At 49.6% G+C, this 26,234-nt stretch overlaps 1 pseudogene; it reads right to left on the bottom strand.

Annotated features, from left to right (window-relative positions):
* Positions 1-10,637: 10,637 nt before the first annotated feature.
* LOC130143351 (casein kinase I-like) lies at positions 10,638-12,185 on the bottom strand (annotated as a pseudogene).
* Between the last annotated feature and the right edge of the window lie 14,049 nt (positions 12,186-26,234).

The raw sequence follows: 26,234 nt of genomic DNA on the forward strand, positions 1-26,234 counted from the left end.
AGGCAACCCACAAATACTCAGAGAAACCGTTTCAGAGATATTAGTTGGAAAATTCCAACCCTCACTCAGCCAGTGCCCTTGCGGACTGTAGCATACAAAACCTGACAACCAGAAGACCAGGACAAAATTCAAAGCAATTTTTCAATGCCTCTATTGATTAAACTTTCAAAGTTACCCTTATTTACCAAAAGCGCCCTGCTTGAAGGAGCAACAGATCTGAGAGAAGAACACAGATTTGCGCTGCAACAACATTCATTTCAGTACTAAGCAAAGAGCAAAATTTCCCAAGAAAACAATTTCTTCTGCATATTCAATTATTTCCCTCTTTGTGAACTCTATGAAGGAGAAGAAAGACATATGTTTCCTGCATGGACTGGTCTAACAGCAATACCTGCGGAGTTGTTCAGATGAACGCCTTCAACACCGCGTGGAATTGATATGCCATTCTCAGCCTACCTGGTGTGTTCGGCAGCCGCGACATCTTGCAAGAACAGGAGACAAACTGCTGGCAGCATTCAGCGCTGCTGGTAATGGCAGAAATCTGGTCCATCGTTGCACTGTAGTTGAGCTGCAGCACAGATAACTTCTCCAGGCTGTTGCCTCCCACAGAAGTCTGCGTTTGCAGATCATGGTACACAGTTGTCCATACTTTGTCCTCTGAAATTCAGAGAGGGCAAAAAGGCAAAAATTGGTAAAAGACAGACAGTGGAACTGAGTTAAAATAAATCTAGGCCTTTGACAAAAGATAAAAATATTCTGCAAGATGACTTTTTAGGGGGTAGTGTGGAAGAAGGGCACTGCACAGGAAAAGTTACCATGTGAGAGCACAGTTCCAACCACCGTGAGCTGATGAAAACAAGAAACCCTGATTGCCCTTGTAGTTTTGATAACCAATACACCATGTGAGGAGACTTCCTTGAACAACTGGTGCTAATAGTGACAGATGGAACTAATAAGGATTAACTTTGATCAGACACTGAGTAGAAGGACACAAGGCTGATGCACTAGAGATTCAAGGTTTCTATGTGAGCAAAATTCACTGTCCGTGGTAAATTGCTGTGTGGGCTGGAAAGCAATGCTGCTTTGCGGTACGGTAACGAAAGAGATGCACCAGGTTCTCATGTGATTACATCATTTAGTGATTAAGACTGAAAACATTGTAGTTCATCAAGGTTTCCACATTTTTTTACCCAAGCTGTGCTCCTTGGGTAAGCCAAAATTACTGCTTATTGAGACTGGACTATTTTACAATAGCAGTACCATACGGCCTCATCGATTGTGGTTATGGAACGGATATCAGCGTAAGAAATAACAGAAGTAGGAGACAATGGAAAAGCAAAAGCTTCTGTTTAGCTGTGAAAAGAGAAAAAGAAGGCGGAAGGACAACCTCATTTTGGGGATGAGGAATATAGCAGCATTGGCTGAATCTCATGCCTAGTGCACATGCAGGAGGTGTGTAGCATGCCACCTACAGCAGACTGTATGCATTATATTGCTTTAAACTACTAAACAGCAAGTCAATGGAAGTGTCACTGTGTTCCATTTGTCAGCAGTTACCAGAGGAGATTTAAGATGAGATATCATAATAATGAACAACACACTCCACACTCCTCTTGCTGGAAGATTTGTGGAAGTTGGGAGTTAGTTTAGAAAGGAAATAAAGAAAAGGCACAGAACTACTCCTGTTACAGACCAACTATTACTTTTTCTTAGGGGGGCATTCCACAGGGAAAAAAATACAAATAAAAAGAGTGAGAAAGACCCAGGGTTTCAGAATTAAAACAATGATGGTCCGGCTAGTATTAGCGACACTGTCTTCCTGTAAGAATACTATTCTACCACTTAGGTGTGAAGAACTTTTAAATTCAAGTTGACTAGCTCAGTGTGAAAAACAACATCTCAGCTGATACTACTCACATTGTCCATCTCAAATAGCCAAGGACTGAAACAGGTCAATCCTCTCCTGCAAATAAAACCTAGAAAATTCTCTTTTTTTTCTACAGACTACCCTTTAGCATAATGCCACAAAGCTTCCTAGAAGCGCATCAGGTTTTGTCGCTACTATTTATCATGTATAGTTCTTTAACATTCTAAGTTTTCCTGTTTGTTTTTTAAATTTTCTTTCTGCTGTTTTATACTAAGTATAAAACTCTGTAGAGACTCAGATACTGCTACTGACAGCCAAGTCAAAGAAACAAGTCTGGGACTTGGAACAGAAAACGTGGAACTTTAAATAGATCTGTAAGAATCTATCCTGGTGCCTTGAGCTGGCTTGCACAGAAGCCCTGTTCCCTGGGTGAGCTGGCCAGGCCTTTGCCCCAGGTGGTTCAGCTGTTTCTGTAGAGCAACACCACTGACCACAGCTGTCCTTCCAGTGGTGGAGAGGTGAAAATATGCCATGCTGCTAACTTTGCTGTATTTATCACAAAAACAGATTCTCCAGGGAGATCATCCGTCAGTTTCAGAGATTACTAATTCCCGTGACAGATGTGCCTTGCAGCAATAAACCCCGTAAAATGTAGTACATAGCAGTATGTTTTCAATTCATCTATGTAAATCTCATACCTGTTAACACAAATCTCTGAGTCATTCCAAAACTTATGTCCTGATATTGCTCTTCAGTCTTTTAACTACATGACAAGACCTTGATAAACTGAGGCATACTCAAATGTGCTTCAGTACTTCCTCATCAAGTTCACAGAAATGTGCTTACATACACTGATGAGGTTTGGGTGTGACCCAGAGTAGTCATCTTTCCATGTTATCCATGTTTCCATCATTCTTATCTCCAGGACTCTGTACTCCGCCTTCTTTTCCACTCTTCATTTTCACTGCATAGTGCCAGGCTATTTTGGATTACATGGACTCATGTGGCCCCATGTGTTTCTAACCGACATGGTGCAAGTCTTCCTAACCAAATGTTCGGAGATAAGATAAGCAAAGCAGATGGATCCTCCATAGGGAGCATGCATCACTACCCAAATTGTAGTAGCATAGGGATGTGGCGATGCGGAACATCACGTGTTGTGACGGAAACGTAGGAACTAAGCAGAAAACCACCCGTGAAGGGCTGGCTCTGCTACTAGTATGGAAGTGCCTGTGTCTTTCAATAAACTGCCATTTGGCCTTCCTCTCCATGAGAGTCTGAGTGCTGATGGTCCCTCAGGTGCTGCGCTGAGGTTTGGACACGTCATAAGCTGCTACAGGTGGTGACCCCGACGTGATCCTGGGAAGCAGCGCGCTGGACGACGCTGGACCTCTGTAGGGGCAATGAAGCCGAAAAAAAGATGTTGGTGTTGATTCTGTGGTGCAGGTACTGAAAAAATGGGTGAAGGAGGCGGGGGGAAAATGCCCGCGAAAAGACGTAACAGCAATCATCCTGTGGATGAAGGGCAGAGGGTTGATTGTTAACCTGCAAGATATTATGTGTTGTGAACTGTGGGAAAAATTTGAACAAGAAATTTGGGAATCTGAGAAAACGGGCACGACGGCGTGGGGTACAACCTGGGGTAAGATATGTCGTGCTATGAACAAAAAATGTGAAGGAGCTCAAATATGGGCTGCGGCGGGAGCATCTATATTTGGTACGGAGCGTCCTCGGCTCCCGGGAATAAATAGGGAAACGCAGGTGGGCACTTCAATAGCACGGGACACTAAACCTCCTGGTCCTCCCCCTAGTCCACCGGGTACTCTACCGGACAGCCCACCGTCAGAAAGAAAGGCGGGATGCTATCCCGTAGATAAGAAGAATGCACAGCGGGAACAAAAGAACTTATACCCGACAGATGACTTGGCAAATGTAATGCAGAGATTCAAAGCTGAGGAACAAGAACAGCAGGAAAGGGATAAGGCAAAAGAAAGTAGTGTGCTGGATAGAGAACATGAAGGGCGGTTGGCAGAGTTAGAAAAGGAGCAAGGACAGAAGGAAAAGGATTGGGCATCAGCAAAACGGTTCCAGGAGGCTATTAGGCAGGGCGAAGACAGATTGCGCAGACTAGACAAAGCAGGGGACAACACCCACACATGGCACCAGCGAGAACAACCGCCGAGTTATTCGGACGTGGCAACCCCCCCTTCATCTAGTTCAGATGAAGAGGACTCAAAAAACTGTGGTAACGCAGCCAGCAATGAGCTACCTGACACAGACTGGTTGCCTAGACACATCAACCCAAGGGGGGGAGCGAGACCAAGGACACACTCAGCACTGCTAGGTAAGGAAGACAAGGGCACAGTCTGTCCAACTAACAAAGGGAGGACTTTAACCGACATAGAAGAGGAGGAGGGAGAAGGAACAGTTGAGCCGCCAAAGGAAACTGCAGTAGATTCAGCTACCATACCAGCCCTTATGAAACAAATGCAAGCAACAGTTCAGCAAATACAGGACGTAGTGCAGCAGCAGAGAAGGGGAAAAGGAGGGATCCGAAGTTTTTTAGCGCTGCTACTGGTTTTGGTGTCCTTGGTCAAAGGTGATCTCCCGTACAACTGGACACTGATACAACTTCAAGAATCGCGAGTCCTACAATCTATAGTGACTCCGGGTGCTCCCTCCTTCAATGTCACCGTCTGTCAGCTGATGGGCCCAGATCTACTGGATGGCTGGCGAGCCCCGAATTGTGCTAGTACCAGGAGCAGATGGGACACTGATGGTAGGAATACATATCGGTGCCCAAGTTCAAATCCCAGTAGAAGTTATTGTAATTCCCCTCATTATTTTTATTGTGCCTACTGGGGCTGCGAAACTATTGCCACAGCATGGACCCCGAGTCAACCTGATAGATTTCTTACAGTAACATGGGGTCCCTTTGACTGTAAGACCCCTTCCAAAACTGATGGTGGGACGGTATGGCACCGTGGGACTTGTAGGTACCTCTGGATAAACGTCACTAACCCGTCCAGTCCGGCTTGGTTTATTGGCAAAACTTGGGGAGTAATGCTTTGGACATCAGGTACTGATAGGGGCACCCTTATTAAAAGAACCCCCACGGTACACCCCTCAACCTCAACCCCTAGGCCCAAACGTAGTAATCTCAGGGCTTCTACCCCCACAGACCCACGCCCCTGACACAACTCCCGAAGCGACTAAAGGTACAATTCATGTCCCTCAAAGGACTCATACCGAAAGCCCTGACCCTTATCCCCTTTGGTCCGTGATGCAGACGATGTATTTGACCTTGAATGAATCCAATCCAAACCTCACTAACCCCTGTCGGCTTTGCTATGACATCAAACCCCCGTTTTATGAAGGTGTTGCTTGGAATGGCACCTATAGTTTATCTACGGAGGATAACCCTGGTTCATGTAAGTGGGAGAAGTCTAAGATAGGCCTCACGATGTTAGCAGTCAGGGGGGAGGGAAACTGTCTGGGCTGGGTGAACAGGAGCTGGGTCTCGTTTTGTGCTTATAACATCTCTCAACAGTCCTTTAGTGGAAACGTCACATGGGTTCTTCCCGGAGAAGGAGGGTGGTGGATTTGTTCCAGGAAGGGCCTCGTACCGTGTGTATCACTTGAACTTTTTAATAACGTCACTGATTTTTGTATCCAAGTCTTAGTTATGCCAAGGATTCTGTATCATCCCTCGGAGGACATATATGCACACTGGGAAAAACAACCATCACCTGTCCGGGTCAAGAGGCAGCCGATAACGGCCATAGCGGTTGCAACCCTCATGGCACTTGGAATCACCGGAATGGCGACGGCCGTCACCTCCCTAGTTCAACAACGGAATGGCTGGACCTTGTTGCGCGCAGCAGTTGATGAGGATTTAGAAAGACTTGAACGATCTATCTCGGCCCTAGAGAAATCCCTGTCCTCGTTATCAGAGGTGGTCCTACAGAATAGGTGGGGCCTAGACCTTCTTTTCTTACAACAAGGAGGCCTCTGTGCAGCCCTGCAGGAAGAGTGCGGGTTTTATGCGGACCACACGGGCACAGTTAGAGATTCACTAGCAAAATTGCGTGAAGGGTTTGCTACAGCGTAAACGAGAATGTGAGGCACAGCAAGCACGGTATGAATCCTGGTTTAACCAATCACCCTGGCTAACCACTTTATTATCTAGTCTTGCTGGTCCTCTTCTTATCCTGATGTTGCTTTTAACTTTTGGACCTTGCATTTTTAATAGACTAGTGGCATTTATTAAATCTCGCTTAGACACAGTAGAGGCACAGTATGTTTTGTTGGCTCACATTGTGGATAACTGGCTAGCTGAAAAGGGTCACATAGACATAGTCCAGCTGGCTGGACAAAAATGCACATCGCTCTCAGCCTATCTGAAGTAAAGCAAAATACACTGTCTTTGGCTGTCCTTGTTACACAGTAACAGGAAGATTTTGGTGGGAAAAGAATGTTGCAGGTGGGAACAGAAAACTACAGAAGAGAAACTAGGGGTGGGCTTGGTATTTAGGCAACTAACCAATAATGAGCTTAACTTTTGTAATATGTATGAGCTAATTATAAGAAGGCATAAAAGGTGACTGTAAGGTTCAATAAACGAAGTCTGCTGATCACTCATATTGAGTGACTGTGTCTTCCCTCCGTCGCGACAAATGGCGCCCGAACAGGGACCCTAGAGAGGGCTGAACCTGCGAGCCACGGTTCGACGGAGATTCGGGTACCGGTCCTGAAAGCAGCGCAGGAGGCGGAAGGGCACAGTCCCCGCGCCCGGGAGCACCTACAGAGGGTCCCGCCGGCCACGCGTCGCCAAAGTCTCGCAAAGGCTGCAACAGCGCTGACGAAGGTGTGGAGGGACAAGCGACGTACGATTCGCTCATATGCTTTTTACAAAAGCGGAGCGTTCGGGACATAGACTGTAAAAAGGCATTACTCGGGTTATTATCGTATGGGATAGCATCCGGGACCCCCGTGGCAGCGGCGAGCGGCAGCGTGCGGCCCGGCAGGCCCCTTCCCGGCCGCGGTTTCTCTCCAAGGCGGCACCCCACCCCCCACCCCCTCCGATCGGCGCCATGGGGATGCAAGCGGCCAAGGGAGCTAACATCTGGCTGCCCCCAGAGGTCAATCGGATCCTTTGTATTCGGAACCTGCCGTATAAAATCACAGCGGAGGAAATGTATGATTTATTTGGGAAATACGGACCTATTCGACAAATCAGAGTTGGAAACACTCCCGAAACAAGAGGAACAGCTTAAGCTTCTCAAGGAAAAATACGGACTTGATTACAATCCCACCAAAAAAAAAAAAAAAAAAAAAAAAGTGCTTCAGATGTCACCTACAAGAAATGGGTTTCTGCCTTGAACTAGCAAACATCTCTGTGCTTAAAGAGAAACCTTTTTGCCTTGATGGAGATAATTTATTCTGTATTCTGTATTTATGCTGTATTCTGAATGTGGAAATTGGTTGGGACTAGGAGGCTGGCTTAAAGGCATTTTGCAAACGGGATTATTATTTTTGATCATTATTGTAATAACAGTTTTTTGATCAAAACCAGCCAAAATTATTTGCAAGCATTAGGCATATCTGAAGAGAATGCCTTTATTTGAATCAGCAGTTAAGGTGTAGTTTAGTCTGATGCTGTGGTTTTATCTGCTTCTGGTGAATTTTTGAAGTGATGAAATCAGAGATACAAGGTATACTAAGAGTTATGAGGTAATAAGGTAATAATCTAAGTAAGGGTGCTGTCTTTTATATCTACAAGTGCAATATGCTTTTATGTAGCAGAGAGAAACTTTAACAATAATGTTGCTTGAGCGAGATGTGCATGTGACAACTTGGGAAAAGGGATATCACAACTGGAGTGCAACAGTGTTTCTACGTCTGGCAGAGTGAAATCTTTCAAGACCTGAGTTTAGACAGTCTAAAATAAATTGTTAGTATTCAGAAAACCCATCTTAAGCCTCTTTTGCTTACATAGTGTTATGGAAGTCAACTGCTATTGTAGAGAATTAATGATTTTTAATACATATTAACAAATACTACTATTTTACCTTGAGGCAGTTGAGTGAGAAATACTCACGTGTAGCATTTGAGGGAATGTCAGCATAAATCGCACTTACAGTAAGACTGCATTTTTAATTACTGTACTCGTTAAGATTTGATGATGCCATAAGGCTAAAGGCCTTTTATCACAGATCGGTTCTGAACTAAAAGGTGTGTGCACATGTAGATATGCACATTTGTGTTATTTTCCTTAATTGGCTACAAAATAATATAATTAGGTTGGGGACTAGATCTTGGGAATTTGTCTATTATACTTCTGTTTGTTAAGGTACGTGCATAACACACAGCACCCATGTAGGCTTGGCTTGTGGCACAGTTGTCAAATTTAGCATAGACATTCAGACAGATAAGCAACGTACTCTTCTTGTGTGTATCACCTACAAGCCATTATGGCTTAGTGTGTAAATCTGTATGTAACTATTGAAAAATCCACTTATGAATGTATATAGCTTAGAACTAATTTTTCCCCTTTGTTAATTCTTTGATATCAATGAGGTATTCTTCAGAAAATGTATGGACTGGTTGGTTGCATAGGGGCAGCTGTTATTTGGACAGAAAATTGTTAATGGTCAGGGACTTTCCACTAAAATATTTGCAAATATTCCTAGTCAAACATCAGTTTGGTTTCTTTTGGGGTTTTGAGCTTGCATTAGTCCATGTTCAGAACTTTAAAATTACCTTTGAATTTTTTAAACTTTTTATATCACTGGAACAGAAAGAGCATCTAAATTAAAGCTTCAAGCTAACTTTATTTTTCAAGTATTTTGGGAATTATACTTCTGAACTGAGATTTTATAAGTTGGCTGTGTATTTTCCTGTGTTAAAACGCTGTTATTGAAAATGGTCAACCAGGCCTATGTCGCCCAAAATAAAAACGGGGGAATTGTGGATAACTGGCTAGCTGAAAAGGGTCACATAGACATAGTCCAGCTGGCTGGACAAAAATGCACATCGCTCTCAGCCTATCTGAAGTAAAGCAAAATACACTGTCTTTGGCTGTCCTTGTTACACAGTAACAGGAAGATTTTGGTGGGAAAAGAATGTTGCAGGTGGGAACAGAAAACTACAGAAGAGAAACTAGGGGTGGGCTTGGTATTTAGGCAACTAACCAATAATGAGCTTAACTTTTGTAATGTGTATGAGCTAATTATAAGAAGGCATAAAAGGTGACTGTAAGGTTCAATAAACGAAGTCTGCTGATCACTCATATTGAGTGAATGTGTCTTCCGTCCGTCGCGACAGGCATCCACATAAAATAACAAAACTGGTTTATCAAGTTATAAATAAAAAACGTAGTCCTTAACATAAGACATCAGTAGATCTGCATAGCAAACTTTGCTTTCTACCAGGAGTATGGTCTAAGCACTTCCTGAAACAGGAACAGCAGCAGCGTATTTACTTAGGACTTACCACGGAAACTGACACACTTGGAACGGGTATGGACAAACAGCTGCTGTTCTTTACTGTTCTCCTGGTAAGAAGCGGTATGAATGATTTTCTATAGTCTTACACTTAGCCAATCAAAGTTCTCCTTAATAACCTTGCCCCATGACCCAGATACTTGAGGTTTTCCTGACTAAGAACAAGGTATAAAGATAACGGGAAAACCATGACTTTAATTGGTAACCCGGTTAACATCTAAGGGTGCGTTTTGATTATGGAAGAATTACTTTAACATTATGAAGGTAGTAAGAGCACAAGCTATGAAAACTTGCAACAATTTGAGCCATCTTGCCCGCTACGGAGTAAGCAAGAACTGGGAAAATGAAAAGCAAATTTTCTCTAACAAGCTCAAGTCTTTCTGGCTGAAATTATATATTAGTAATTTACGTTAAGATAGAAATTCTAACAGAGAGCGCAAGAAAAGTTGATTAGTCTTTCCTGCCTGTTAACCCCAGAGAAAAAACACCGTTAATGAATGTAAAGGAACACCTATGAAGGCACAGTTGAAACAGATGGAAGCCAGTAAGTTTTCACACAGCCATGACAGAAACCATAGTTCCCATTGTCATACCTAGCTGCTGAAGCCAAGAGCGTGGACAGAATAGGGACAGCACTCTTGGTGAAAGATCATCAATATTCCCTGACGGCAGCGAACGTTAACAAGTTTTAAAATCGATTTAAGTATCATTTTGCAGGGCTCAAAACCACCTCATTATTACTGTGGCGTGAATACCAAGCTGAGAAACAGAAAAGCTTTGAAGCACGATGCTAGGATATAGGAGGGTTTCTTACACCTCTCACAGATGCTGACCATCAACAGGCCAAACTACGTGAACCTGGAATGACAATTCTCAAGTGAAACAACTGCAATAGGTGCATCTGACTGCAATCCAATTAATTCAAGAAACAGTACCCACCCATATGAAGAAATGGGTAGTTTCTCAAAATGCTGTTTGCTGTCAAGAGTCATCCAGCCAACACCGACGCATGCACACACAACACAGTGCAAATCAGATGTACTAAGCTACCCTTTGAATTGAGGGCACCTCAGGGATTGTTTACTAATAGTTAAGACAAAGGATAATTAGAAACGGTCTATGAACAGAAAGATCCCAGTCTTGAAGGCACAGTATCTCTATCACAGACACGCCCAACCATGGGCAGGGTTGGGGGAATTCAGAAAAAAAGAAAAAGGGGAAAAAAAAAAAAAAAAAAAGAGAGAGAGACACACACACACACAAGTAAAAAGACTGGTAGGATTCAGCGTAAAGCAAAAAGAAATCCCACTAAACCATGAACACGTAAGCCTAGTGCCGCAGAAAAGTAACTTACAAGAATATCCTTTTACACAAAACCTCAACGGGTGTAGACATTGTCTTTTCACCGATAACGTTCCTATTTCTGCCTCTTTGTCGCTGCTTTCAGTCCCTGCCAGGGGAGGGAGCCCAGGTTAAAATACATCAGTACGTAGCCCAAGGACTCCAAGTCATCTCCGTGAGATTGCTCTACAACAGTATAAAAAAGGAGTACTAGAAAAACAAAAGACTGTGCAACAAGACCGTCATAAAAAACCTTTGAAAAACAAGGGATAGCTGAGTTACTATGCCCACGATAAACAGTACAAGAAAAAGCCTATCACCCTTGCAATTATTAAAAAAAAAGGTGCTAATTCCTGAGAATTACAGTCGGACCAATTCCCACCCAATCAAGAGATAAGAGGCCAAGCACACTGCGCTGTTAAGTGCCATAAATAAGGATCATACTCTATGCCTCATTAAAGCAACATCTACTTGTGCTAAAATTAAGTGCATCGACACTTTCAAAGTTTTTATTTATTGCTTTCTCCAGCTCGCTGATTCCAAGATGCGTGTTGATGGATGCATAACAGGCGGTTCCTGTTAAGTTTTTATTTTCACGATATGGGATATGTTGGTGAGTTTGAGAGTCTCGCTACTTCTTTGCTAACCCAGAGTCTATTATGTAGACAAGATTGCCTTTCTTCCCAAGGCCCATTAAGAAGTTGTCTGGCTTCACATCTCAGTGGATGAAGTTCTCAGAGTGAACGTATTCAATTCAACTAATCTAGATAAAGAGGAAAAAAAACCCCAAACCAACCATAAATCACTCGAGAGAGACTAGGCGTACACTTTTTTCCGTATAAAAACACTAGCAAGATTGTCTTAACGATAAAAGAGGTAATGAAACTTTTTATTGTAAAACGTAAGGGCATTAAAGAGAACATAATTCGACAGACAACACATAAACCTCTCCAGCTCTTTCCCCGTGTCTATTTTACATTTGTTTCCAAAAACTTTCTCGGGCGAATTTCTTTTGTCTTTGAGCAGTGCAACAGACGGTTTGCAAACAGCGCAAGTCTGCTTTTTAAAAATCAATTAAAACTTTGTAATCACTTTAGATGGGGCACTTTGTATTTAAGCGCAACAAAACCAATGTTGAGTCTTTTCTTTCATGATAACAGGCCTATTCACCTCTAAATTACAGAAACAACGTATTTGGTTCTGATCTCTCAAGGAATCTGAATATTCCAACACACTGCACCGTCAAGATCAGCAAAGCAGGTTCCTACCATTTGGTCAGCGAGTAATAGGACTGTCTCGAGACTAAACTTCCTTGAACAAAAACTGAAGAGATCTTCAAGACTCGGTCCAAACGGCTCCATCCCCATTCCATTGTAGTCCCCTTCAGCTCCACACCACTTAATTGTGGGAACGCACACTAGAGAAAAAGAAACAGTTTATCCAGTATAACAATTTGATTTATATACAAGTCTTCAAGGCTCCTAAGATGAATTCTAAGAGGGTCACGACTGTGACTGTTTGTACTCACAGTGAAGCTCAATATTTGATGCAACCGTCAGCCAAGAAAAAGGTGAAAAACTCACCATCGCTGAACATTTCATCATCTGTAAGCTGCCCACCCTTAGCATAAAGGACTCCAAATTTAAAATTCACAGGTCCCTGAGAAATAAAACCAAATAGTACAGGATAAACAGACAATCAAACAAAAGACCCAAAACAATGTTTCCTCTAAGGACTTTTTTATACATCTTTTGTATACGCCCTCACACGGGAATATACACTTCATGCCAGCTCTATTGCATGCTCAAGTAGCAGATACCTAATAATTTACTTTTGATCATAGATTATGAATTTTATGATAGCACTAAGTTGCTCATCTATTAATAGGATATATTATGCCGGTGCTTTAAATGATTTTCCATCTCATATTTGCACAGAAATACCACATTTTTTTACTGCAATAAGCAGTCAGTACCGAAGTTGGTATAAGTCACTAAGTAAGTGCTAGGAGTGAAAAGTTTACATTTACCTCTTGCTCTTCAAGAGCAAATAAATCCTGTAAACAAATCAATATCTTTAGCACACTGGTACTGAAGACAGCACAAAACCCCCTGGAACATACTCGTATATTTGTTTAATTTCAAAGTAGCCAGTTCAACCGATAAAGACAGCTTATTTTGTAACTGTAACCCTACTCCTCATTATTATCTGTCGCGACGGAGGGAAGACACAGTCACTCAATATGAGTGATCAGCAGACTTCGTTTATTGAACCTTACAGTCACCTTTTATGCCTTCTTATAATTAGCTCATACATATTACAGAAGTTAAGCTCATTATTGGTTAGTTGCCTAAATACCAAGCCCACCCCTAGTTTCTCTTCTGTAGTTTTCTGTTCCCACCTGCAACATTCTTTTCCCACCGAAATCTTCCTGTTACTGTGTAACAAGGACAGCCAAAGACAGTGTATTTTGCTTTACTTCAGATAAGCTGAGAGCGATGTGCATTTTTGTCCAGCCAGCTGGACTATGTCTATGCGACCCTTTTCAGCTAGTCAGTTATCCACAATTATCCTGCTACCGAAAGGAACAAACCACTAGCATTCATACCCAACGACTTATTTTTCCAGAAAAGAATAAAAAGCCACAACCAAACAAAAAAAAAAGAAGTCGCCTCCTACCTTCTGTATCTCAGGATGAAAAATTTCCCTCGGGCTCTTCCCAAATTTGTCAAGACTCACAGCACTGAAATGCAAACGAAATACTGCTTTATAGGAGAGCAAGTATACATTTCAACATTAAACTGCTAACTGGCTGTAGTTAGAACCGATTTCAAAAAGAATTGTTCAAAGAGCCTTGCTGACGTGGAATTTTTTGTGGAAGAGCCATTTATTTCCCACAATACTAACCTCTAAGACTTCCTAAACTTCTTTTGGATTTTAAAAACAGAAAGAAACCTGATCTCCGTGCAGGGTCCTAGTTAAGTGTACTGCATTTACTTGTAAAGCACAGAATTTTATTCCATCATCCTTCACTTTGGCTTTATACATAATCCTTGTGAGCATTTTAGGAAGACTCAATAACCTATTCTATTTCATAAGCTTCTCTTCTATCTCTTTTAAAATAATTCTGGCATGTCAAATGAAAAACGAGTCGTTCAGCATCAAGTTCACACCCCAAAGATCCACAAGCAAGATCAACTGCCTCAGTCAACAGAAATACCTAATTTATAGCATTTCTTCCTAACTCATGTGTCTACATGACTATTATTTTTGCCCATTTTTTCCCTAGCATGAATTTCTGGAGCTGCGCAGCATGCCACGGAGTGCCAAACGCAGTCTGTCTGAGGCACACTGAGCTGACACGGAGGTCACATCTGATGCACCTTTCCATCATTGCTTATGCTAGGTCACCATGCGGACAGGAGTTCCCATAGTTCCCTTTGAAATTAAAATGCTAGACTTAATTTACAAAAAAGCAGGTTTATCGTGTAACTGAAGTTCTTTGAGATAGTCGGTACCTAGACTCACGCTGGCTGTGAACAGGGTGAAATGGCAAAGGGCTATCAACCAGGCCCAAGGGAAGGCTCAAAGGCTGTAAAAGCTGAAGAATAGTCAGGGAAGGGATTTTAGCCCGAGCCCAAGCAGGCAAAAGATGACCTTAGTCCTGCTGCCTGCAGGTGTGTGGGAAAATCACCCTGAGGGGCGGGAATTCGACCAAACTGCGTCCTAACAGAAGCGTAGCATTACAGAAAGCTTTTTTAGGGTAAAATGCAGCTATGGCCTTCAGGATGGTTGGCATGCACAGAATCCGTATCACCACAGTGCCCTAAGCAACACCTCCTGGCAGCTCAGCGCACGCGGATAGTGGTGACGGAGGATGGTGCGGAGTGGAGACACCACGGCCAGGCCGTCGCGCTCCCTGCAGGAAAGGGAACCAGGTGGCACCACACAGCCGATAAGCTGCACACCAGCTGGCACACGAAGATCCAGGAGATGTCTGTGGCTGAGCCAACCGTTATGGTGAAATTACTTTCCTCAGCTGAAATAATCCCATTGTAATACTAACGCACACCTCCACCTCAAAGCTGCCTGCCTCCAAGGTACTACTACACCTCGCTGGGCACACAACACCAGTTAGTAACAACAATATGCATGACCAAAGTCACTCAAGCTCCGCCTAGATGTGATGGAAATGGACCGGTCCTGAACTGAAACAAGTCCAAAGGGGGGGGGCGGGGGGATTGTCTAAACTCCTCGGTTACCCAACTCTGATTCAGTGTTCACAAAGCTAGGTCAAGCTGACTCACTCTCTACAGTTGTTATGCAGGGACTTCTCACCAAGGTAGTCAGCCTTGGGGAGGATGAGAAACAAAGAACAGGCAGTGAAAACAATGCCAGTACCTAAGTTATGCAGAAAGAAACCTTCAAGTGAGGAAAGTTCTGGCTACGAGAGGAAACGGGATGATAAAGTGTTGCAATCCACTGACATCAACAGAAAATTAGTTGAAAATAAGACAAAGATAATTGCCTTATTCTTAGCGGGAGATCACAACCTCCAACTCAAACAGCCCCCCCAAAGGAAGGCAAAACCCCGCCTGAGGAGCATGCGTAGTTAGCAGAGAACTTCAGCAGTGCTATCTGGGGATACGTACTAATTTGTATTAGAAGCCAGAAACTTGTAACTAATCCTGTGTATGAAAATGAATATGCAATGTACTATGAAGTATAAGAAGTGGACAGATGAAGGGAGAAATTAGGGAAGACTCCATCGGAACTTCTGGGATCCGTCGATGGGCTGAACCTGTCTTCTCCCCCGTAGGGACACCTATCGGGTAAGAGCTCTGTTTTGTGCATGCTAAATAACTGACTCATGCTAGCTGTTATTAGCGATTAGAATTCAGTTGTATGTAGTTGTATGTAATTCAAAGCTTGGTTTTGCAGACAGGCCCTATCACTGGCAATCACAAACCCTAAATTGTCACCATTTCTTATTAATAAGGAGTGTTATTCCGTGAACTGTTGGTGCGAGTCCTTTGTGGGCGCTGGCAGTTGCCGGCAGCGGGTAACACATTCAAACAAAGTGGGAAGACCCGCTGAGGGGTCCCCCTAATGCTGCTAGTGTGCCACCCTGAACAAGTCAGTCGATTTGCCCTTCGATCCAGTGGGACTTTTCAGTGAAGGGTCTGACAGACTGGTCGGGAACAAGGGTCTCAGCTTTCCTGGGGCGCTAACAGACAGATCAAACACCTTGGGTTGAGAGGATTGCATACTGCTGCTCTCCACCCCCCCACCCCCCCCCTTCACGTGACAACGTGGCACACACCTTGGGAGAAGCAGGGAACGAGGTCTGAAAGAAGCCTGCACTTTCCTCGGTAGAGTAGTGGAGCATCAAAGGATGGAACACACGAGGGCACTTCAGCAAAGGAGTTACGAGTCTAGTTAACAGAAGACAGTTCCTCCACCCTGGGATGCCTGACCAAAAATGTATATGCGGGTGAGAGTGGAGGGAGAGGCTGCGTTAGGACGGATGCCTAGGAAGAGGTATTTCAGCACTGGTGGGCAGGCACAGAAGACCAGGTGCTCACGCAGGTACAACATGCAGTACTGACAACTGGGAACACTACTCAAGCCAGTACTGTAGGAGCTAGAAGACAACACTTAGCTCATCTTGATGAAAGAGATCTGAAGTGTTTCCCACTCACCATCTTGCCACTCCAACCAAGCCACAGCTCAGGAAATCAGAATTAAGACGCAAGGCTCAATGGACCTGCTAGCCCCTCTGGCAAATTCGGTGGTCTGGGACCTCTCAGACATCTTGTACAGGTGTTGGAAAATCCAGATCTGATGGTACTGACTTCACATCCCAACGCACGCACTGTTCCCAGAACTCTCCTCTCACATCAGGACTGGCAGTGTTATCCCACGTACCAGCTGCAAGCAAGCAAGCAAGAGGCATTTGCTCATACTCTACAGTGACCAAAGGTTCTGAAGACACGCAGACTGCAAAGTCGGGACAGCATTACTGTTTGACTGCAACACTACCAGAATCGTTCCCAGTTTGTACTGAAGTACAACAGTAAGTCATAACATGTAAAAAAATGCAGAGGAGAGGTTTATGTAGCCAAGGACCACTTACTCCAACTTGTAACTGATCCATCAACTGAAATCTATGAATCAGGTATCCATTAACACACACAAAGCAAACGTAGCAAGACGCAACTTTAGGCTTAAGGGTCAAGTCAGCGGAGCCTTCCCTGGAGAGAGGGCTCGTCCCACTGTCAGCCTCCTAGGATTTAAAGATGCAACCAAAGTCAAGTTCTGCCAGACCAGCTGCTTGATTTCCAGTAGGAAAAGCCCGTTCACTCAGCAGCTTTGCTCCTGAAATGCATCGATGAGTCCTTGTCCCAATTTCAGAGGGACCGGGCAAAGACTTGCCTCGCAAAAGTACCGAGTATAATATATATGCACACACACACAGAGGAGCTTGTCTGATCTGCCAGTGTAATACATTTGTGTCCTATAAACTCTTCAAGAGTTTGTGGTGTTTAAAACGCTGTGAATTCAGCCGTCCCTTGTTCCCATGAATATCGTAGCAGGCATACGGTGATGGAAAGGCTGTGAGAGCATCCATCCAAGAATGGCAGAATAGCATCTTACCGTGTCTGTCGGCTTCTGGAGTCACACGACTGGCAGCTTTATCCAAGCATTGTTTAAACGGCTTGTGCTCTACGTCCTGCTGCTGTTTTCCTGTTACATCCGTGGCATCGACGCTCAAATCTGAAAGCAGCGAGCAAGGAAAGCGGTCTATGAACACACAAGTGTCATGGCCTGTGACAAGCCGAGGAAATGAAAAGACAGAATCTTTCAGCCAGCAGGGTAAGAACGTGCCAAACTGGGAGAGCGTGTACGGCTAGGGCCAAGTGACCGACGGAGTACAACGCAAGGTGCCGCACGCTAAATGGCCCTCCCAGGTACGGGGTTTGGTTTGGTGTCCCAGAAGGACCGTTTCCAACTTCCAAGAAAGCGCTACCCTGAAAGGTAGACGGGCTTAAGGCAAAAAGCCAAAAGCAAACCCCTCAAAGCCCAGAACCATGTTCAGGAACACAGGAGTTAAGCCTAAAATTGGTTGAAAGCTGCCTCCTACCTCTTCCCCCGCCACCTCTCCCCCTTCAACATCAGCACATTTCCTTGTCATCCCTTTTCACAAAAAGATTGAGGCCTGTGGTATCAGCTCGGTACCGAAGCACCACGATGCGCTTGCTGGCTACATGCTCTCTTAGAAGGCTGACAGCTTCTCCGCACACAACAGCCGAGGATTCCAGCCTCTCTGGCCTTCCCACGCCCTGTGAAATGTGAGGAAGGCAAAGACCGATAACATCTCGGGGGTCAGGAGGAAGTCAAGATGCACTACATCTAGAGCCCAACGCATTACCCAAAGGAATTACCACAACTGAACAAGAGGCAGGAAAGATCGCTAGACAGGCGGATAACATGCACGGCAGTAACACCCAGTCATACCTGAAGGACTTCCAGTCACTTCATCCCGCAATTTCTTTTTTAATTTAGTTAAAAGGTAATCAGATTCTTAACGCTCATTCTGCTTTTGTAACTTCTGGAGAAAGGCTAACATGTGGCAGTGGCATTACAGTCAGAATTCAAGTACCACAACCACGGCAAAGCTGTGCCTTGCCAAGTGACTTCCAAAGCAGGCTCTCGAGCCTGTCAACAAGACAGTCAAGTCTGGAGTCCCAAGGGAACTCTGCGCCAGCTCTGGCAGTGCGACTGAGCAATCTGACCAAGTACACTGCCGTCCAGAAATGTAAGGGGGCTGAAACCTCAGGCTCATTTACAAACTAGAAAAATGACGCTACCTGACTGGACGCGCTGGTTCAAGCGCCCAGCAGGCCCGGCTGCGTAACCACGAGGCACCAGCAATTCCTCGCGCTTGCCCTTTGTAATACTTTGTACAGAAAGACAGCAGCCGCGGGGGCGGGGGGGAATTTCCGCTGCCGGCTTTCTTTTTCGTCGTGCCCGCTCGCAGGGGCTGAAGAGGCTCCGGAGCCGCCCCCCTGCGCCAGCGTTACCGCAGGCCCCAGGGCAGCCCCTGCGGCCCCAGCCCGCTGCCACGGCCCCGGCCGGCGGCTGGGGGAAAGACAAAGCCCCGCGCAGAGCTGCGGCGGCTGCGGCGGCTGCCCGGGCACCCGGAGGCGGCGGGGGGGCGGCAGGGCGCCGCGGGCCGACCCCCCTCCCGGGCCCCGCCGCCGCTCCTCGCCTCCTCGCTGAGGCAGCGGCGCAGCTCCGAGTGAAAAAAAGGCAGCACCGCGAGCAGCCCGCTGAGCACCGCCACTGCCGGGGAGACGAGAACCGCCGGCAGCCCCGCCGCGCCCGGGCCGTCCTCCCGCCCCAGCCCGCCCGCCGCCGGCACCAGGCGCTCCCTGCCGCGGCCGAGCGCCGGCCCGCCACGTCCCCCCCGGCCGGCCGCTGCCCGACGGGGAGGCCCGGGCCCGCCCGCTCACCCAGCGCGCCGCCGCACGGCCCGGCCCGAAAGCCTTCCAGGCTCCCGGGGAAGCCCCGCACCGCCGCAGCCGCGCCGGGGCGCCGCGTGGCCGGAAATTAAACCCGCCTTCCGGGGCCGGGCCGGGCCCGCCGCCGGCCACGGGCATGCCCACGGCCCCGGGGGGGGTTGCCCCTGTGGGCCCTGCCGCCCTCCCCCCCCCGCTATAGCCCCTGTCTTGCCCCTCCAGCCCCCTGCCCCTCCCGGCCCCCCTCTGCCCACACCCGCACCCCCATCCCTCCCCAAAACTGTGCCTGCCCGGAGAGCCCCCCCCGCTCACTTCCGTGCGCCCCCCCCCCGTGTCCCCCGCCCCCCCTGCCTCCTCCGACCACCTGCCCCCCCCCGCGCCCCCGTGCACCCCGCCCCCCTGCCCCCTCAGCCTTTACAGCCCCGGTTTGCTCCCTTATAGCCCCTCCTAACCCCTATAGCCCCCATCCTGTCCCCCCCGCCCCCTCACCACTTGCCTGCTCCAGGGGGGTGGGGCAGCCCCCCCGGGCTGTTTGCTGCTGGGGAGGCACCGGGGGGGATCGCTCGCACGTCCCCGTCCCCCCCCCGCCCGGGACAGTGGTGCCGCGGGGGGCTTGGGGGGTGTGTGTCAGTGCCGCCCCCGGCCCCCTTACCGTGTCCGCCGTCCTGGGCCCCCCCTTACCTGGGGAGGGGGCTCGACCTGGGCCCTCTGTGGACCCACCAGCAGGAACTGGGAGTACAGAGGAACGGGCTGGGGGCACAGCTGCCCTATGGCCCCCCCAGCCCCATGGCCCCCCATGGGCTCCCCCACGAGGCCCCTGTGCCTCCCATCCACCCCAGATGCCCCCCAAGCCCCCCAGAGGACCTTGTGCCCTCCAACCAGCCCCCCAGCCGCTGCCAAGGCCCCTGCATAGTCACTGCACCCCCCAGCTCACCTAAAGGACCTAAGGCCCTTCGCAGCAACACTACTGCCCCCCCAGAGCCCCCTGTACCCCCCCACCTGCCCGCCAAGTCCCTCCAGAGGCCCTTATGCCCCCCCAGGCCCTCAAATAGCCTTATGGCCCGCCCAGAGGCCCCAGAGGCCCCCAGCCGCCCTCACTAAGGCCCCTATGCCTCCCCAGACCCCTATGGGCTCCCCAAAACCCCCAGAGGCTCCTGTGCCCCCCCCCCCCCAGAGCCCCCTATCCCTCCCAAGCCCCCCCAGAGGCACCTGTGCCGCCCCCCGAGGCCCCTATGCCTTCCTAGGGGCAGGGAAGACTCTATGGCCCCTCCAAGCCTCCCCAGAGGCCCCTGTGCCCCCCCCCTCCGGCACCAACGAGCACCACGGGCCCCCCCAGAGGAACTTGTGGCCCACAACCAGGCCCCAGGACACTTCTGTTTGTGGTTCTCACTTTGCCCTGGTAGCCATGTGAAGCACACCACAACAGTTGTGCTACCTACTTTCTGGGGTGAAATGGGGAGAAGCTGACATTTGCACTCGGCCGCAGCCAACATGCTCCACGGCACCACCCATGCACAGCTCCACCAGAGAAGGTGCCAGGAAGGATTTCTGTTTGTGGTTCTCGCTGTGCCCTGGTAGCCATGTGAAGTTGCCTTCCTCACCTCTGTGAGGAACGCGAGCTCCCGCAGAGATAACTCACCAATGTCCAGCTGGGAGACAGGTCTTCAAACCGCGTACACCTCTTCCTCACCTTGGAATTGCTCTTGGACCGTAGCAAAGGTCCCGAGTCCTGTGACCAGGACCCCTGCCCAGGAAGACGGCACAAAGGCTGACCACAGGGAAGAGCGAAACTCTATCACGTGCCAAATGCTTTCTCAGACTAGATCTGGGCACGCTTTCGCCCCTGGTTGACCAAGAAGCTGGAATTGCTGCGATTCACAGCTCCACCGACGCTCAATAGCAGAGTCTCACCTGGGTCACCAGAAAATGATCCCGTAAAGGCGGTCACGGTGAAAAACCCTCTCAGACCGTCGAAAAGTCACCTCCTCTGGGCCATGGCCGCTCTGACAGGGCTCTTCCCAAAGCAGCCAACTCTGTTCCTCATGCCGACCGTCAGGCACAGGGGACGCTCACCTGAGAGCAGCTCCTGGCTGCACTGTGAGAGGGGGGCGAGGCCCGGCAGGAGGCCTCATAGCCCTGCGCACAGGATCCCTCTGAATTCAGCTGTTCCATTGCCTCAGGCAGCCAACACAGAAAATGGTGCCGCCGGGCATGCGGTGCCACGGTTTGAAACTCCAGTGCCAAGCCAGAAGGGGGGAAACTGTCAACCCGCTTGGTCCTTGATGTCAGAAAGAGCTCCCTTGCCTAGTTTCTTACCCGTTGCAACTCTCAGCTACACCACATGCTTGAGGTTTTTCTAGGCTTCTCTCAGGGAAGGAAAAGGATGCCCAACTGCATGCATGCATGCCTGTAATCACTAGAGCGTTTTGGAGTTTAAACTGTGAAAAATCACGTTTCAAAAGAGAATCACAATGACACCCATTACCACCCAAGGTTCATGCCAGATGTTCTCCATAAAGGAGGACAGAGAAAGGTGTGGCTATATTGCCCACAGAACGCTAGAATCATTTCAGCTAGCAGGCACCCTGGAAGGTCTCCCATGCCTCCTCCTGTTCTAAACAGCCACAGTGAAGGAAAGGCTCCACGGAAGGAAAATCCTTCTCTCGTCACAGCTAGGGGTGCCACCGAGGCACTTCCTGGGTCCCAGTGTTACAGAAAGAAGTCTGAAGCACTCTCCTCCAGAACTGATTCTCTCCTAAGAACAGCCAAAGGTCAGGGAAATGCACAAGTGGAAAGACGCCTGAGACAGAGACATAAATGCACATACACGTAACAGTTTACTATGAGGTTTGCTTCCTCAGGCAGCAATGTTCAAGTATCCTCATCAGTCTTCCTCCCCACCTTTATCCAGTCTTCCCTATTTCTGTTTCAATCGTCTGTAAAAACCTATTTCAGTTTATTCTGAGAGGTTTGTTGTGCACCTCATTTCGTTCGTAGCATGGTCCTGCTGCCCTGCTAATATGGCAAAATGTCAAGAACCAACTCAGACGGAGCCCCCAGACGTCTGGCCAACAGCTAAACCTAAACGAAGGTCTGGCTTTTCTCACCAAAACAGCTACTCTCAGGACAAGGTCTTAAAAACAGAGGGCTTGAATAACAAGTGGCTCATGTAGGTGCTCCTACGCCCCCCTGCCATGGGCAGGTTCCTCGTGAGACCAAGGTGCTGCGCGGTGGTGCGGTGCAAGCATTAGTTAAACCAGACCAAGTTTACGATGCAAAGGAAATGGTCAAAGTCCTCGGTCTGAATGGCAGAGAGGCACCTGGAAGTCAGCTAGAGGCAAGTTCCGTCCAGAGTGCCGGCTTGCTGCCAGCACCAGCCCAGGGCTCTCCCGAGCAAGTGCCAGGACACCCTGAGGACAGAGGCTGACTCAAATAACAGGCCCTGGGAGCAAGGGCAGCAGAGGCCCCAGCTGGTCAGCAGCTGGAGCGCCAGAGGCACGGGCAGAGGCCCAAGGCGTGGGCTCTGCTTGGCATGGAGAAGAAGGAGCACAGGGGCTCTCCAGCTCTGCCTGCCGGCATGGGCCTTGCCTGCACACGTCTTTCTCCCAGGATGGACCAGGCACAGGCAACCACTGGCGGAACGTGCTCAGCTTTTATTGCTCTCAGAACGTGCCCAGGGTGGAGCAGAGTCTGGCACCACAACGTCCTCATGGCAGCTGAACGTGTTGGGCGCCGTCCATGCACCCATGCCTCGCGTGCCTCCCTGTGCCACACCCTCTGGGTACCGCACAGGATCAGGGCCAGCTGCCATCTCTGGGGGCCCCTCTGCCAGCACGGCGCTGCTGCTCTTGCTGTGGCCTGATGCAAGTAGGGCAGAAAGCCTTGCGCAGAGCCCTGAGCGCCCTGCGGAGGAGGGAGGGCCGTCGCCGTCGAGCTGGGGCATGCGGGAGGGCAGCCATGCCTGTGGAAGGAAGACAAGTGTAGGCAGGGGGCTGGGCAGGTACCGGGCAAGATCCTGCCTGCTCCCCGCCACCGAGAGCTTTCCCCAGGGAGTGGTGGCCAGGGAACGGCCAGCCCCCATGCACGCAGTCCTTCTGCTTTGGCCTGGGTGCACATTGCCGGGACGGCTGGGCTAAGCCTTCCCTTGCCGGGCCAGCGCTACACTCGGGGATGTACCTGGCTCATCCTCGGGCTCGTCCCTGGGCTTGGAGCAGGGCCACGTGTCATCGCTCTGCGCAGGGGCTGGCTGCCCCTCCTGGAAACCACCACGGGGGTCCTGGAACAGCTCCAGGAATGAGGGGTGGGCCATAATGCTGTGGATGGCGATGTCTTCCCCTTGGCACAGCTCTTTGCCACTGTCGTCGTCTTCCCGCTTGTCCTCCTCTATGGCTGAGTGCCCTGGCTGCTCCTATGAAAACATTAACAGCCAAAGGAGATCTAAGCATCCGTTATCGGCTGCCGGGGGAAACACAGGGGCTTAGGGACATGCTTTAGTGGTAGACTACGCAGTGCCGTGTGTCGGGTTGGTTAGGTTTATGGTCCCTGCAGCCAGAGGAGGGCTGTGCGTCACCTCTGTGCTGGGAAGCCACATGTACGTGGAGAGCAAGAGCACAGGCAGGGGATGGAGGGGATGTCAGCGGGCTGACACGGACAGCACCAGCCATCTCCCTGCTGCACATGGCCTGGACACTGCACCTGCCGGCCGTAGCTCGTGGTGCTCAGTGCTGGTCACGCGCCCCTGGCTCACGTGGTGCCAAGAGTCCCAGGACAAGGGAGACCCCGTGGCATCTGTTTCATCTTCTACTGCTGGCTCAAGGTGGGGTGCGGCAGCATCATGCAGAGAGATCTGAGGCAGCAATGAAGCCAGATCTTCCTCGTGCGCTGCTGGGGAGAAAATGGCTGTGCTGGCCTCTCCTTGATGCTCTCCAGACATGGCAGAAGCCATGTGTTCCCCATCCTCACATTCCTCTTGCACGAGAGAGGCTGTGCTGGGCTCTCCTTGATGCTCTCCAGACATGGCAGAAGCCATGTGTTCCCCATCCTCACATTCCTCTTGCACGAGAGAGGCTGTGCTGGGCTCTCCTGGAGGCTTTCCAGGCAAGGAAGACTCGCTGTCCTGAGTTGCTGAAGGTGGTCTTGGTGCCATCACCACATGCACGTTTTGTGCTGGGTCCCAGTGTTCTGCCAGTTGCTGACCGAGTCCCTGGATCGCAGCCACAGCCTCGTTCAGGACCCCACTCATTTTACACTGGTCTGTGTCCTGCAGAGCCATGTTGTGGGCTGCGGGGCTGTGTGGGGCAGCCGCCTGGCTCTCTGCCTGTGCTGCTGTGGGCTGCTCACTGAGGAGAGCAGAATCGGGTGCATTCATTGACTCTTGTGCTATGGGAGCTAGATGTGCGCGGTGCCCCTCTTCCTCAGAAGGTGTGGCCAGGGCAGCAGCTGCTGGCTCAACTTCCACGGGTTCCCCTTGCATAGCTGAAATGCTCTGTAGGTTGCCAGCTGCGTCTGCTGCTGCCCCTCTGCCTACACTGCTCAGCCAGCAGGGCCCATCCTGGGGACCAGTGTGGGGGTCCTGGAAGAGCTCCAGGAATGAGGGGTTGACCCAGATGCTGTGAATGGTGATGCCCTCTCCTTGGGGCAGCTCATTGTCTTCTCCCCAGTCTTTTTCCTTTGGCAGGGACCCCGGGCTGTTCCGTGGCCTTGCTGCCCTTGCCCAGTTCTTCTTGGGGACACGAGCCGCTGCGCTTGCATGACTGCCTGTCCTGCTGGGCTGGGCTTTCTGATCCTCCGTCTTCACTGACGAGATGGCCACATGCTCCTGAAGAGCCTTGTGGTGCTCCCGCAGCGATTTGCCTTTGCACTTGTTTTTGGTGAGCGTCACCTGTGTTTTGAGATCGCGCTCTTCCCCTTGTCCCTGCTGCCCTGAAGCCACATCCCTCCTGCCCAGGGAAGCTGGCACAGAAACCCTGCCAGCAGCACCAGTGCTTTTACGTGCATGAGGATCAGGCACGTGCTGACCTGCAGGGGCCTTGCCACTGTGGGCCGCCCGGGCCTCCTCTGTTCTTGCCATCTTCGCCGCACCCAGCCTGTGTTCCCAGTGCCACTGTGCCGCTGTCTGCTGGCTGGGTCGGTGGCTCCCAGTGCAAACCTTGTCCGGGTCCTTCCTCAAAAGGCACCTCTTTGTCTCCTTCCCAGCTGCGGCATTGGCTGCAGGGCTGTGTGGGGCATGCCTCCTGCTCTGCGCACTGGTGGCTTTCCCCTGCTCACCAGGGATGCCCCGAGTAGATGGGACAAGCTGTCGCTGTCTGCTGGTTGCAGTGCTGCTGGCCTTTCCCCTGCCCTGGGCAGAAGCTGCAGAGGCTGCTGCTGGCAGAGGCGGGAGCTTGCAGCAAGTGCTGGCAGCTCCTGGTGCCCGAGCTGCGTGCACCTTCTGTGGTGCTGCTGCCTGCCTTGCTGGCAGACGGGCTGTCTCCTCCCGCCTCACCCTGCTGGAGGGCATTGCCACCCTGCACGCCGGGCTGTCCGTCTGCAAGAGAAGGCGAGGAGAGAGGCTGCGTGACTGTGGCCCTTCGCCCGTGCCCCCGTGTCCCAGCTGGAAGAGCCCCTGTGCCGGCTCCCCTGCCAGCCCCCAGGGCAGCACTCGGCCCCACAGGGAGTTCCCGCTCGGCTCCCAGAGCTGGCTGGGGAGCGCACTGCTCCGGCCATGGACCATCCTGTGTTTTAACCATCATTATTTCAAAAACACCAGCCGCCTTCTCAGGGTCGTCTCGGTAATTTCCTGCGGTTGCTTTTGCAATTCTTCAACTCTGTTATTGAAAACGGGACCGTCACCGTAATGGGTCCTTCATTTCCCACAGCCTGGCGCAGGGGAGCCTGTATCACTTCCCCTGGTTTGGCCCGCTCCCACCCTGCGGCTGGGCTAAAACCTTCTGCCCCACTAAGTCGCTCTCCCTCATCACAGCCACTTCCCTGTGTGAAATGTGTTCATTTGCTTCGTGT

This window comes from Falco biarmicus, unplaced genomic scaffold, assembly GCF_023638135.1.
Source record: "Falco biarmicus isolate bFalBia1 unplaced genomic scaffold, bFalBia1.pri scaffold_27, whole genome shotgun sequence".
NCBI classification, from domain to species: domain Eukaryota; kingdom Metazoa; phylum Chordata; class Aves; order Falconiformes; family Falconidae; genus Falco; species Falco biarmicus.